The following is a 13977-nucleotide window of genomic DNA, read 5'->3' on the forward strand; positions in this document are numbered from 1 at the left end:
ACATGAAGAATTTTTTTCACACAATCTGACATATTAGACAATCATCAAATGTATCATATTTCCTGAATTGTAAAGCGCACAAAAATAAGTCCCCAGAATAGACAGCTGGCACATTAACAATACACGCATCCTGCCATAACATGTTTCGATAGAGCACTTTTCACTTACATTGATGATAAAATGCTTCTAAAGAACTCAAATCCAGCTTGCTTAGGATACAAACGTTACCTCCTATATTCATAAATAAGTGCCAGTCTGCCTGTATGGTCACAAACATAACAAAGAATACAAAGGTTTTACATCTTATTTTAACATCTCTAATTCATAAATGCAACAGGATAATTTACATAATTAGAACCTTACAAAAAAGTAATGTTTCAGATGTAGGTAAATGGGTTTATATCACTTCATCAAAATACTTATTTAGTGAATCACTATTCATCGACCCCAAATTCTCAATTCCCCCCTACGTCAAACAGCTGTTTCAGCAAACTTTTTCATTGGGAAAAGAAATGGCTATCTATCGTAGTGCTCAGCACTAAACTCAAAAAATGTAAAACTCACCCAAGTGGGGGACTTTTCCCCCACACCTCCCAATATGGGGAGCTGCACCCCCCACACCCCCATGACTAAATATACTAACTCCAAGATCACACTACAGTGGGGAGAAGAGCAAACTCCCAATGATGTCCAACCATTTTCTTTCCCTGTAAAAAAGTTTGCTGAAATGGCTGTTCGATGAAGGAGGAATTTGAAAATTTGGGGTCGACAAATAGTGATTCTCTAAATAGGTGTTTCAATGAAGTGATATAGACCCAGGTAAAGAGATGGAAGCTACCAACTTAAGCCAAGGGAGTTTGATATTGGAAGACTTAGTGGTCACTAATGACAACAGAGACCTTATACCGCTCACACTACAAGTAAAAACCCTAAAAGGGGACTTAGCTCATTATAAGCTTACACTATAACCTCATTATGGATAGAGACATCCACCCTAACCCAGGCCTGTCAACCATTGATTACTCCAGTTCTCACACTAAAATCATTACCAAAGGACTGTCAATAAATAGGTCCCCCAACCCCCTCTTAGCTTTTCATCTGAATCTTAGAGGTATAAATAATAAGGTACATAACATGCATACCCTCTAAGCAGTCCACTTTCCTGATATACTGTACCTAACTGAAACCTGGATAAAATCAACAACATCAGATAATGAAGTCTTACCTCCAGGGTATAATATATACTTAGATTGGACCGTGCTACCAGGAAGGAAGGAGGAGTAGCTGTACTCTTCAAATCTACTCTAACTGTTACTATAAACCCCATACAACTTCCCCAGGTCAATAAAACAGAGATTCTTTCTACCAAATTTAGGATTAATAATAACAAAAGCATAAATATTGTCTGTATTTATATTTCTCCAGGGAATAATGTCACAACCCTTGCAGATATCCTCCACTGTTTAGCCAGTAACTATCCCCAAGAAACCATAGTACGTGGTGATTTTAATATAGATTGGAACACCTCTTCCTCAGAATCTCCCACTACCCATGTTAACCTATATGGGTTTACACAGATAATATTCAGCCCCACAAGGATAGACAAATCGAATTGCAAAAAAAGTATATTAGACTGGATACTTATCAATAATCACCCCCAATTGTATACATCTGGAACTCTCCCCAATGACCTTAGCGATCACTTTCTCCGTCTATATAATTAGACACAAAACCAATAATCCCCACCAGCCCACCTATAGAACAGTAAGAAATAACAAGAACTTTGACCCTACCAAGTTTCAAGAGGAACTTAAATCATGTAATTGGTCTCCCCTGAAACACTTGCCCCTAGATGAAGCTGTCTCTTACTTTAATAAAAAATTCCTGGCTATACTTGACTCCCATGCTCCTGCCTGCTCCATTAGGACTAAAATTAAAACAGCGCCATGGCTCTCTAATGAAACTAAATCAAGAATTTCACTGAGAAATAAGGCATGGTCCACATGGCGTATCAATAAATCTCCTCAAGCTCACAATATATATCGACAGTTAAGGAATGAGATTAAAAGAGTCATTTTACTAGATAAACAAAACTACTACATCCATCTTCAGAATAGTAGGGCAGGTATAAATAAACTACTGCACCCAGGACACACCACCACACCTACTCCTTCAGCCTCCCCAGATAAACCACCAGAGGATGTTGCCAATGACTTTAATAGTTTCTTTATTGAAACTATCCAGGCCCTAGCCAGTAAACTATCTATTGGTTCCTCTAATTTACAACTTTCTATTCCCAGTTCCCAGTACTCCTTTAGCCTCATTCCAGTCTCCACATCTACTATTTGTTCCCTAATCAAGAAACTAAATCCAATAACCCCATCTGCTGATCTTCTCCCTGGCGAGTATCTGCAAAAGGCTGCAAATATCATAGCACATCCCATTTCTATACTAACTAATTGTAGCATATCAGAAGCTACAGTTCCCTCAATCTGGAAAACTTCTCATGTCATACCACTCCATAAAGGAGGTAGCTCCACCAAACTCTCCAATTATAAACCTATAGCTATCTTATCTCCACTGCCTAAAATTATGGAAAAGTGCATCCATAAGCAGCTTCTGCGCTATCTAATCCAGAACCACCTACTGGCTCAATCTCAGCATGGCTTTAGACCACACCATAGTACCACCTCAGCCATTCTTACCTTCTCTGATGTTATTAACTATAACAGGAACATTAGCAAACCATCCTCTGTCCTTTTCTTGGATCTATCAAAGGCTTTTGATATGGTTAACCACCAACTACTTATTTCCACTTTGAGAGCAATTTCCTTAGACAATCATTCTCTCCAATGGTTCCAATCCTATCTCTGCAATAGATAACAAGCCTTCCTATGGCTGAACAAACTATCCAACCTCCTTTCCAACACCCTTGGAGTTCCACAGGTATCCATTCTGGGTCCTCTTTTGTTCTCTATTTTCATTAATGACCCCCATACAGCCATCCCAAAAGCTAATTGTATTCAATACGCAGATGACTCGACTTTGATATGCTCTGCCACCTCCCAACCAGTATTGCAGATTCTAACCCAAAATACATTTAACATAGTTGAAAACTGGCTTTCTGAATGGCATCTAATCTTAAACCCAAACAAAACAAAGGTGCTACTCTTCTCTCCCACTCTAAGTTCCTCTGTACTACCCTTCTCCATTAATTCTAATAATGGTACCACAATCTCCCCTGATGACTGCACAAAACTTCTAGGTGTTTTGGTTGACAACAATCTTTAATTTGATAAGCATGTCAACCAAACTATCAAAACCATTAACAAAAAACTTGGAACTTTATATAGAATTTGACCATTTCTTACCTCGCCTGCTAGAATTGCTATAACCCGCTCTCACTTTCTCTCTACCCTTTTCTATGCCTCCCCTATAGTTACCAACTTAAACAAAAGTGACCTTAATAAACTCTCTTCCTGTTATAACCACATAGCTAGATTTGCCACTGGTATGCCTTATAGAACACATCATTGTAAAAACCTAAACTATCTTGCTTGGCTAGAGCTACCCAGCCTATTAAAGTACAACCAACTAATAATTGCTCATAAAGTACTTAACTAACCAGATAATACACCTGCTCTTAAAAATATTGTCTACCCCCACTGTAACCTTTGACCACTTTGCTCATCTAATAGATTGGTAGTCCAAACTCTTAAATCCAAAAACGTTGCCGGAGACTCTCTGTTTGCCAATTCTGTTGGTAAAACTTGGAACTCACTGTCTGCTGACATCACTCTAATGACCTCCCTCACACAATTTAAGGAAAGTCTCAAGCAGTATTTTAAATCACATTGGCTATTTTCCTGCACTAATCCTAACTAATTTTGGAAAAACTGACTAATTTTGGAAATACTTGTGTACTAATACTATTGTCTTAAGTGTGCTACACCACAGATTTGTTAGAATGTATAACTCAAATGTCAACTGTCTGTAAATTTTGCTAAATGTGCATTTTTGTCATATTTGCTGTTTTTATTATCTTTGGAGCTTTTCTTCCCGGGCCTCCGCTGAAAATGGGCATGTATCCAGTCGGACTATCCCGGTTAACAAATGTAAAATAAATTAAAAAAAAATGATAGAATTGTTCAGTCAACCTGTGATTAGCCAGGCAGTTCCTATTATGTCATCACACTTACAGGAAGTCAAAAAGGGTTTTTGGGAAGGAGGGGCTAGCAACACGGGCAACAACAGTAACACTGGTATTTTCAGAATAGTTGCATGGAATGGACAGAACTCTGCTTCTACAAATGATGATTTGTTAAATAAATCGGACATTAATTCAGGTGTTGCAGGTACTGTTCTTGATACTGTTTTTGGTCCTGTTAATGGTGATAGTTCAAAGAGCAAACAACAATGAACCAGAACGTTTCTTTTAAAAGGTTTGTTCAACCAGTTATGTATGTTATGTTTCAGGCTAGTGGTAACAGTGTGAAGGTAGCTCACCCAGACGGTTTTGTACTTTAAACTCTTTAAAAGATTACTTATTTGAATTTGAAAAAAAAAAAAAACTTTTCAAATTGAGAAGTTTAAAATTAGATAATGATTATCTAAAGAAATGCCTTAAGCTCTGGATTGTACCACAAGATCTTAGAGATTTTACATTTTCAAATAGTTTGATTTATGATGATGAATTTTGTAGGGATTTTAAAGATATGTTTGACTGTCATGTGTTTGAACTTACTGAATTATTGATTAAATGTAACGCCTGAAGAATATCAGTTTTAATTAATGAAACTGAGGTTTTAGATAACACTACCTAGGAAGATTTACTGTTTGATAATTTTGTGAATGACTATGGGGAATTCAATAAATCCTACATAGACTAATTTCCCATGTAGGCATACTGGCACAGAGCTTACACAGAAGTAAGCAGCCTTGCAATCCAGTAAACAGAGCTGAGGGCCGTGCACGAGTGCGCAAGCACGGAAGTGTCTGTGACATGGAAATCACCTCAATCAGGTGAATTGCATGTGAATTAGGGTATTGGAGTGATCCAGCAAGCAGATAGGCATTTGTGCAGACCCCGTGTTGGTGTTCTAAGTGTATACGGAAACATTCCATGTACACAAGATAAAAAAGTGAACAGGGGCTGTAAAAGCCCAGTTAGAAGGACAGAAACAGAATAGCAGACACAGGTATGTGCAAAACTATGCCCTGTGTATCCAAAAAGTAATGTAAAATCATTTTTTTTAATACTCATGTTATGTTTGTGTGGTGTACATCAGTGTGCAAACATGCTGTTATGCAAAAAGAAAATATTTAAAAGTGTAAAAGCAAAAAAAAAATAAATAAAATATGTGACAATAATGCATTATAGGGCCTTGCATGGAGTATGTACAATGTGAGATTTCTGTGATTGCTAAGGAAGCAGGGTCTGGAATAGTGTAGTTTCCTGAATGTCTGCACTGATCTGTATGCAAATGAGCTGGGGTTACTGAATAGCAAAAATGAGTATCCGTGCCCACAGATCACATCCATGTAGCCCCAGAACCATGTTGATGTACACAGAAGAGGTAGCTGATGTCAAAAGGGATAGTGTCAATATTTCTTTAAGCACATTGGAGCTTAGCACCACCTGTTTGAGTGCCATGTCAATCAGTTGAGCGGGGGGGGGGGTGTCCAGTGACTGCTAAGCTTTGTTTACCTTTGGGGCACATGTTTTACCTAGTTTGAGCACATTTGCAAGGTGCGCTCCTGTGCTGAGAGTGCCTGTCTATGGGGATGTGCCCACTGAGTGCAGAGCATTGTTTATATCTGCTGTGTTGGTTTGCATTCCACGTTGCAGTATTTAGCAGGGAAGGCTATTTAAAAAAAAAAAGCAAAAGAAAATTGCCTGAGAAAACCAATCATGCATAAATTACTGACTACCTGTGTACCACTTAAACTGGGCCATTAAAACACTGATAATGATGTACTTGGCAGGTGGAATGCATCATAGGTAGCCAATCACACAGGCTGTACCTAGAGCAGAACACTAGAAAAGTGGCATACACCCTACATCTAATTTAACCACCATACTCTGCATAAGTGGAGTTCAAACATGGGATTCTTAACCAAAGAAATGGGTAGCAGTTAATTAAGTAGCACCAACCTGTATGTGTTAAAATTGCATTACTCAGTCATTACTTGCTGTTTTCACAACAATGTAATTGAAGTGCAACACACTGGATTTGAACCCATGACTCTGCATGGCAAAATGTACTAAAATGCAAGGTATTTAACAGACTGAGTTACTGGGTCAGTGCTGCAGCCAGTGTATTTGCAAGATATATGTGCGTACATACATTCTGTGACAGATATCTGCATCCATCGTTATGTGCATGGCTGTCAAAGGCAGTTGTTCTTCAGCAGGGTCCGAGATATAGACATGTACTTTGCCATTGCTGCCTTATCAGGTGTGTTTAAAGATGTTGCTGATAAAAGGATACATTTACCTGCTATCCCAGTCCTCATGTACATCCATCTTTATATATTTGGCTCTGTACTTGTGTACATTTTGCATCAGAGTCCCAGGGACACTCCCATTTTTCCCCAGTAGATTTACTTGCAGTCTGTCAGTGGCAATTAGTATATTTTGCTGGAAAAATATGCCTTGACTAAGTGCTAAGTGGCCTATTGGGCTAATGCACTATGCTGTAGTTAAAAAGGTCCTGGGTTTGATACTTTGCAGGGATAATTACTTTGCAGATGTGCTTAACTCTATGAGAAACACAGAATATCATTAAGGCACATCTAAACACATTTAAATAGGTTAGCTCCACTCAAACCCGCACTAAAAAGTTAAAAAGAAAAAAGTGGGTGATAGGACAGTGGTGAAATGGGGGCAAGCAGGGGCAAAAACATACTGAAAGGCAGGTAGGGATGTGCAGGACGGGTGTAGGAAAGGACTATAGCTTTCCATTTCTTGCACAGCAACAGCTGTGCATTTGTACAGATTTTGCACATGAATTATGACCCTCATACCATAGAAGAAGGGCTGAGGGCAACATAAATGTGTTGTCAAGTCAATTGGACCAAATTAGTTGCGTCCAGTGGACACATGTGAAATGGATAGCTATGTATAGGGGAATATTTTTTTTTTTTTTTGTGGGACAGGTGCCCATTTTTTTAAGGAAAGAGTGGAATGCTGGGGAAGGGATGTAGGTACATGTTGGGAGGTAAGTTGGGTATGAGAGGTTGCATTTGCAAACAGACATGACAGACAAGACAGCATACAGGAGTGGTGTGTGACACATGAGGGGGTAAACACCTTGTATGGAGAGGGTGTTGTGGAATCAGAGATGCATGTTCCCCCAGATGGCAGCAATATGACTGAGCTCCCCATCCATGGGCAGTCAACACTGCTTCTTCATTGCCCCAGTAGTAGCTGTACTGGAGGCTGGGTGCCAGAGCCACCAGGTCCCACCAAGTTGTTGAGTCCTCCCCCAATCCAGCACAGGCATTGTTCATAGCTCCTACGCACAATCCTGCACATTGTGGCCAGTAGTTGATCATGGGTGACTACTGCCCCTCTGCCACCAATCCCAGGGGGGATGGGCCTTATCCCCTGAAGCAGTTCCACCTGAGGGTGGTGCAGGGCAGCAGAGGGGACACCACCAGCTTGGGTCCCAGACTTGCTGGTACACAGTGCCACAGCTGGCTGAGGTACAGTAGGCGGATCAGCAGGAACTGGCCTATCCTGTCATGCTGTGAAAGATAGAGGTACAGCAATGTGTATAGGTTAGTTATGAACAAAACATTTTATTAGTTATAACAGCATGCCAGGACATTGGAAATAACCCATTAACATATCAATGCATTGTATATGGAACACAACAATAAATAACATAACAGTCAGTATGTTAACAGCATGCCAGTAACAGTTATGGTATAAGGCCAACAACATAGGTAATTCAACAAGATAGGTTAATATGCAACCATTGTAATACATAACAATAATAAAGCACATGCCCCTAAATCAAATTTAGAGAACAACATATGTTAACAGTAAACCATAACCAATGAATAACAATAATACATTTAGATGAAGATAAGGGTGGGGAGAGAGAGAAATACAGTCCATTAATACTGGTATAGGCTATATAGTTTACAATAGTACTGCTATATACTCTACAGGTCTGTCCTTCCTGTATGTTTAACAGTGCCTTATAGTTGCTGTAGCACATACATACTTCTAAAGCTATCCGCATGTGACAGTATGGGCCAAGCAGTAACACCTGCAGGTACACAACTACAGAGAACACTTACACATCAGGTGGACCTATATAATTACCAATGTGTACTGTGGACTGATACAGTGTAACTGTGCTATTAACATAATCATGTCAATGATGCATCTGTGACAGAGGGATTACGCAACAGTAATTACATTCCATGACATCATGACACTTGAGAAACATGTATGTGTACAATACAGAGAGTAAGCAACTATCATGCCTTCCTTGGCAGGTATGGGGATAGAACTTCAGCAAATTCAGCAAGCTTTCACAGACACTGCAGGTATACAGCCATACCAAGATTACATTTAATTTATTTTATTTTATTTTATTATTATTCTACTTTTTGTCTTTATTTTATGAAGTCTTATCACATTCCTTGTTAATGCTGTTAACAGTCTGTTACATCTGAACACACAAATTATTTACTCATAATAAGGGCTAATTCACCCATTTACTTGCATTTCCTGTGGAGAGAACACTGGATTCAAACCCTGGTCTGTGTGTGGCAAAATGAACTTCAGAGAGAGCATTTAACAAACTGAGCTACTGCTGATTACTACCTGACTGACATTTGCCTAGAGCTTACCTGGAACAAAATATGACCTGGTAATAGTACTACAGTTTTATACTAGACTGTTGTGACAGTTGAATGCTCATGCGTGAGATTCATGCATGACAGAGATATTAGGTAAATTATACAGTACTACATAGAATGAAGGTGTACACAATATACTGTTAGTGGGTGGAAATATCTGTGAAGTCTACACATCATATCAGATTATTGGGTTGGCTACCTCACCCATATACAATTGCAGACAGTATGTTTGCAGTCTACAGCTGTTACACTGTCATACTTGCCTGCAGCACCATACCTCAGATCATGAATGCATATAGCTGAAATGCAATGGTTAACACAAGACAATCCTTATATACACAATATACCTTGAGTGTTAAAGCTATTGCTTCAAATGTTATTGCAGAACAGAGGTCATAACGCATTTCCTGTAATACAACTCTGAATCTACAGCTATTGCATAACACTCTTTATTAACTATAGCTTGAGGCACGTAGTGATATTTTTTTTGTTTTTATTTCAGAGCAGCTGTCATAATCAATTTCATGCAAAACAGCCCTAATTGCATGCACGTTGCACAATGCAGCTTAATTAAGGATACCTTCATGCAGTTACTGGCATAGTTTTGAGTCTTTATTGCACAACTGTTGATGTAATGCAGGTGTTGCAATACAGCTGTAATTATATAATTAGTGTAGTAGAAACTTTATTTCATTTACATTATCAGGGTTAATGCTTTAGTCTTCCCTGTTTATTGCACTATAGTTTGCAGTTGTCACTTTTTGTAGTACTGGCTTACATCCACATTCATTGCAATACACAAATATTTACTGTGTGTACCTATTGGCAGTTAATGCATTACTCTTTCTTGCTTATTTGACGATAGATTGCAAATTAATCTGTACTCACTGCACTCACGTTGCACCCTGGCCAAAGACCCAGCATGTGCCTCTAGGTTGCAAGCTCTCTCCTCTGCAGCTGTAGGGAGAGAAGCACACCGTTATGCATACCTGTCTGTCAAACATTCAGATTAGGTATTGGTAAAACAATGCTAACAGTACTTACAAACTTGTGGGGCATTCCTTGCCTGAGCGTCCCAGACCCAGGTGTCCAGAAGAAACCCCCTTCCGGTGCATCAGGTCATCATAGTGCTGATGGACCTGCTCACCTATGTGGAAGATACCTGTAGCACTGGAGAGATCTCATGCCAACCAGTCCCAAGCCTCCCCCTTATACTCTGAGCTGTGGAACTGCCCGTGCAGCAGCACATTTTCATAGTCTTTCACCAGGAGTCCAATCATGACCCTGGATCCAGAATGCCCCAACTCTGCGCCTGGAAGTACACACCCTCTCCAGTGCCTGCCATAGTTCCTGCACAGTTCAAACTCCAACTGGTCATGCTGTATTCCTGCCTGTTGAGCTTAATATAGCTTGTTTTCCTGCTCTTACATGCTATTGGGCAATTTTTAAAAATATGGTGCATTGCTTGGCACCGTACAAACCAGCACAGCTAAGCTGAACAATGCTTAAACTGCCAATGCTTAGCAGTACTTAGCAATGCGCAAACCAGCTAAGCACAGCCAAGCAATGCCAAGCACTGCCAAGCAGTGCACAAACAGAGATTGTTTAAGCAGTGCTTAGCAAGTCTGAGTAGGTCTTAGCAGATCTTAGCTAAGAACAGCAGATCAGATTGATAAATAATCATAATAATTTGTCTTTGGAAAATGCTTAATTTCCCTTCCATGTATTCAAACCCTGCACATAAAGCCATCAATCTAACCACTTGGCTATGTGGATATGTGGAATACTGCTATACTTTTACACACCTCTAAGCTAACTTTAAGCACAACTAAGCCCCCTACACAGTGCCATGCAAACCTGTTAAGCTATGCTTAAACTTGACCTCTGCATCACAAATGTATCTGTTTCTATTTTTAGATGTCTGGCATGTGCCACTAGCTGTGCTCCACGCCACACCACCAAACTTGGAAAAATTTAAATACATTCATTTAATGCACTTGGACAGTGCAGGGGGTGTGTTATTCATCTGCGGACACAGTTAGTCACACAATCCCTACACTGATTCAATAATCATGTTCCACAGATCTCCCTCAGCAACATGTCATCATTAATATGCATGGTGCGCTACTGAGTGGGAACCGCCTACACTGACACGGTTCCATGTAGGCTCTATACTATGCCTAAACAGGCTTTATTATATCTGGGGGTTTTGAGATTGCATATGCTAAAATTGATAAAAAAATTGATGATATTTGGTAAAAAAGAATAAGAAGTTAGAAAGAAGCTTGAAAGGGATTTATTCATTACAAAAATAAGACGGTTTACCCTTTAAAGTTTTATGCAAGAGGTAGTTTAGTACAGAGCACTATTGAATGGGTGTCTCCTTCAGGGAATAAAGATTTAACACGGGATATGAATCAAGCTGTTAATCATGAAGGGAGTCCTAATCAGGATTTTCCAACCCTATGGAGATCGAAGCAGCTGGTGAGCCACTCACATTACCGATAAGACACAAGTTGGAGATTAAACATTCCTTATAACAAAAGCCAACACAAGGGGCAGATGGATCAGAACAAAGGTCTCAAGTAGGGGAAAGGCAGGAAATGTTAAGCATAACAGGAACCAATGGTCCCTAATAATAAACAAATGGTTAATAATAAAATGAATGGTTCCCAATAATAAATGAATAATGATGTCATATAATGGTTACATTTTCAATTATAGTCATCTAAAAACATTTTGCAGTTTTTGCCAAAGGTTTCAAATGTATTCCTAGTAAGCCATTTAATTTGGTTGATTCTTTGGTAGAACTTAAATTGTTTATTAGAAGAATGAAACTTGCTTTATAATTTTCTAAAGAAAAGGAAAAAAAAGAAATGTTATGCAGAACAGCACTAATACTGTGAGAAAGAAAAGTGTGTTTAATCCTCCTCTACATCTGTTAATACAGGCATTTGGAAAGGCCTGTATCACTGGTTTATACAAATTGTTTCAAAGAACAAGTGTTTGAAAAATGTTAGGAGGTACAAGTTAAATGTTGAGAAACTAGAAAAACTAAAACAGGCTACACAGTATCGACTGCAAAAACTAGTTTAATGATAGTCAACTAAAAAAATATATATATATGTACAATAAAAAGTACTTAGCACTTTCACCCGTACATATCCTGGGCATCATCAGAGTACTAGAGAATTCAATCACAGACTTGCAAATATATACCAAAAGTATTGATTGGTAAATTAATAATGAGTTGATACAAATTAAGTCACAACGCCTAATAAGCAACTCAATACAATGAAATCTCTTAAAAAAACACACATACATATAAGAGTTGCTAGAATGTAATTCCTACAATAGCAAAGAATAAATATGTTATACTAACAAAACACTGTGTATATTACTGTGTAAAAATGTATATGTATATATGAACAAATAAATAATAATAATTAATTAAAAATCGTATATTTCTGAATACCAAGACTTGTAAATACCTCATGAGTAGAACTTTTTAATTAAAATACTTAAAAATAGTTAGTTATAAAAAACTTAGTTTAAATTAGTTGTATACAAATATAAATAGTTAACAAGTATATTGATTACTACTGTGCATTTTGCATTACGATTAATAATTGTAAATTGATAGCTTAATAAAGTAAATATTAAAATATAGAATATATATATTTTAAAAAATACAATGAATGTAATAAAAATAAGAATAAATGTGTACACTGATTACTCATTCATGAATTGATAGTCTGTGTATACTAGAATTAATTATAGTCCCAGTCAAATAAAATGTGACTTATATTTTAATATACTGGCTATGGATATATGTTCGTTAATACCCGGTAAAGTACTGGCATTTAATCTCAGTTTTGCCTCTAATAAAGTCTTGTCATCACCTCCTTTATTAGTGATAAGTGTAATTCTATCTATTACAAAGAATAAAAATCTCTTAAAATTTTGGCATTTTTGACTATGTGTGAATAGGGAACTCGTACCTTTCTCATTTTTAATATCCCTGATGTGTTCAACTATACGTTCCCTTAACTTAGAGGAACCAACATTCAGAAGGTCAGAATGAATATGCTACTGATATCATGGTCAGCAATACCAGCAGAATCAATATCACAACAAAACAACATACAGGAAAAATTCATGGCATCGATAAACACAAGTTATCACAACACAATGCAAACTACACCTGACAATGTATTAGATTGGTACCTAGAGTCAAGTTTGGACAGTATAAAAGACAGTAACAATGTGTGTTGTAATTATGTTGACAGTTTAAATGTAATACAAAATATCACAGATCTTGAAAATGAGACAAATATGGACATTAATGAAGGTCATTGTTCTATTATTGTAGATGGTGGTTTTAATGTATACAATTTAACTGATACTACTTTTAGTGCCAGTCATGTTACTCTGTTTAAAAAAGGGTTTACCTATGTTCCAAATTTTAAAATTGATATAGGAAGGATCTTAATTAATTTAAAACTATACACTAGATTGCTGAATCTGAATATGTTTTTTGCCAACAACAAAGGTATCCAGATGGATAGTAGGAGTTTTACATTAAAAAGGAGTAGTACATTCATACCTCCACAGAATCCCATGATTCACTTATTTGAAAGGTTATGTGAGACTCAGATAAGAAGAGTTTTAAAGAAAGATAAAATTATATCTGAGAATTTAACTTCAGCTGAAAAATTTTGTCTTAAGGAACTGACCACAACAGACAAATATAGGGTTATGAAATCCAATAAAGGAGGTGGAGTTGTTGTTATGACCAATACTGATTATCTGAACAAAATGACTGTGATGTTGAGTGACAACAAAACATATGAAAAAGTGTCTAAACATGAGATGTATAGGGCATACACTAAAGTGGAATGGCTACTATATGAATTTTTGATGGACGGAGTAATTAACAAAGAAGAACACGACTATTTAATAATCGAGTACCCTATTACTCCGTCCATCTTTGGTATCCCTAAGATACATAAGGATACCAACAATCCACCATTTAGACCAATAGTTTCTGCAAAAGGGTCCAAAACCGAGGCTATAGCCTCATTTATAGACATACATTGT

The 13977-nt window shown here is 37.7% G+C and overlaps 1 protein-coding gene across 1 annotated transcript in view; it reads right to left on the reverse strand.

Moving 5' to 3' along the window:
• The window catches only part of LOC122803789 (extracellular calcium-sensing receptor-like), a 244216-nt gene that overhangs the window by 205508 nt on the left and 24731 nt on the right, over positions 1–13977 (reverse strand). The gene's annotated exons all lie outside the window — the stretch shown is intronic.

Source organism: Protopterus annectens, chromosome 6.part0 (genome assembly GCF_019279795.1).
Source record: "Protopterus annectens isolate FY-2018-M chromosome 6.part0, PAN1.0, whole genome shotgun sequence".
NCBI lineage: Eukaryota > Metazoa > Chordata > Ceratodontiformes > Protopteridae > Protopterus > Protopterus annectens.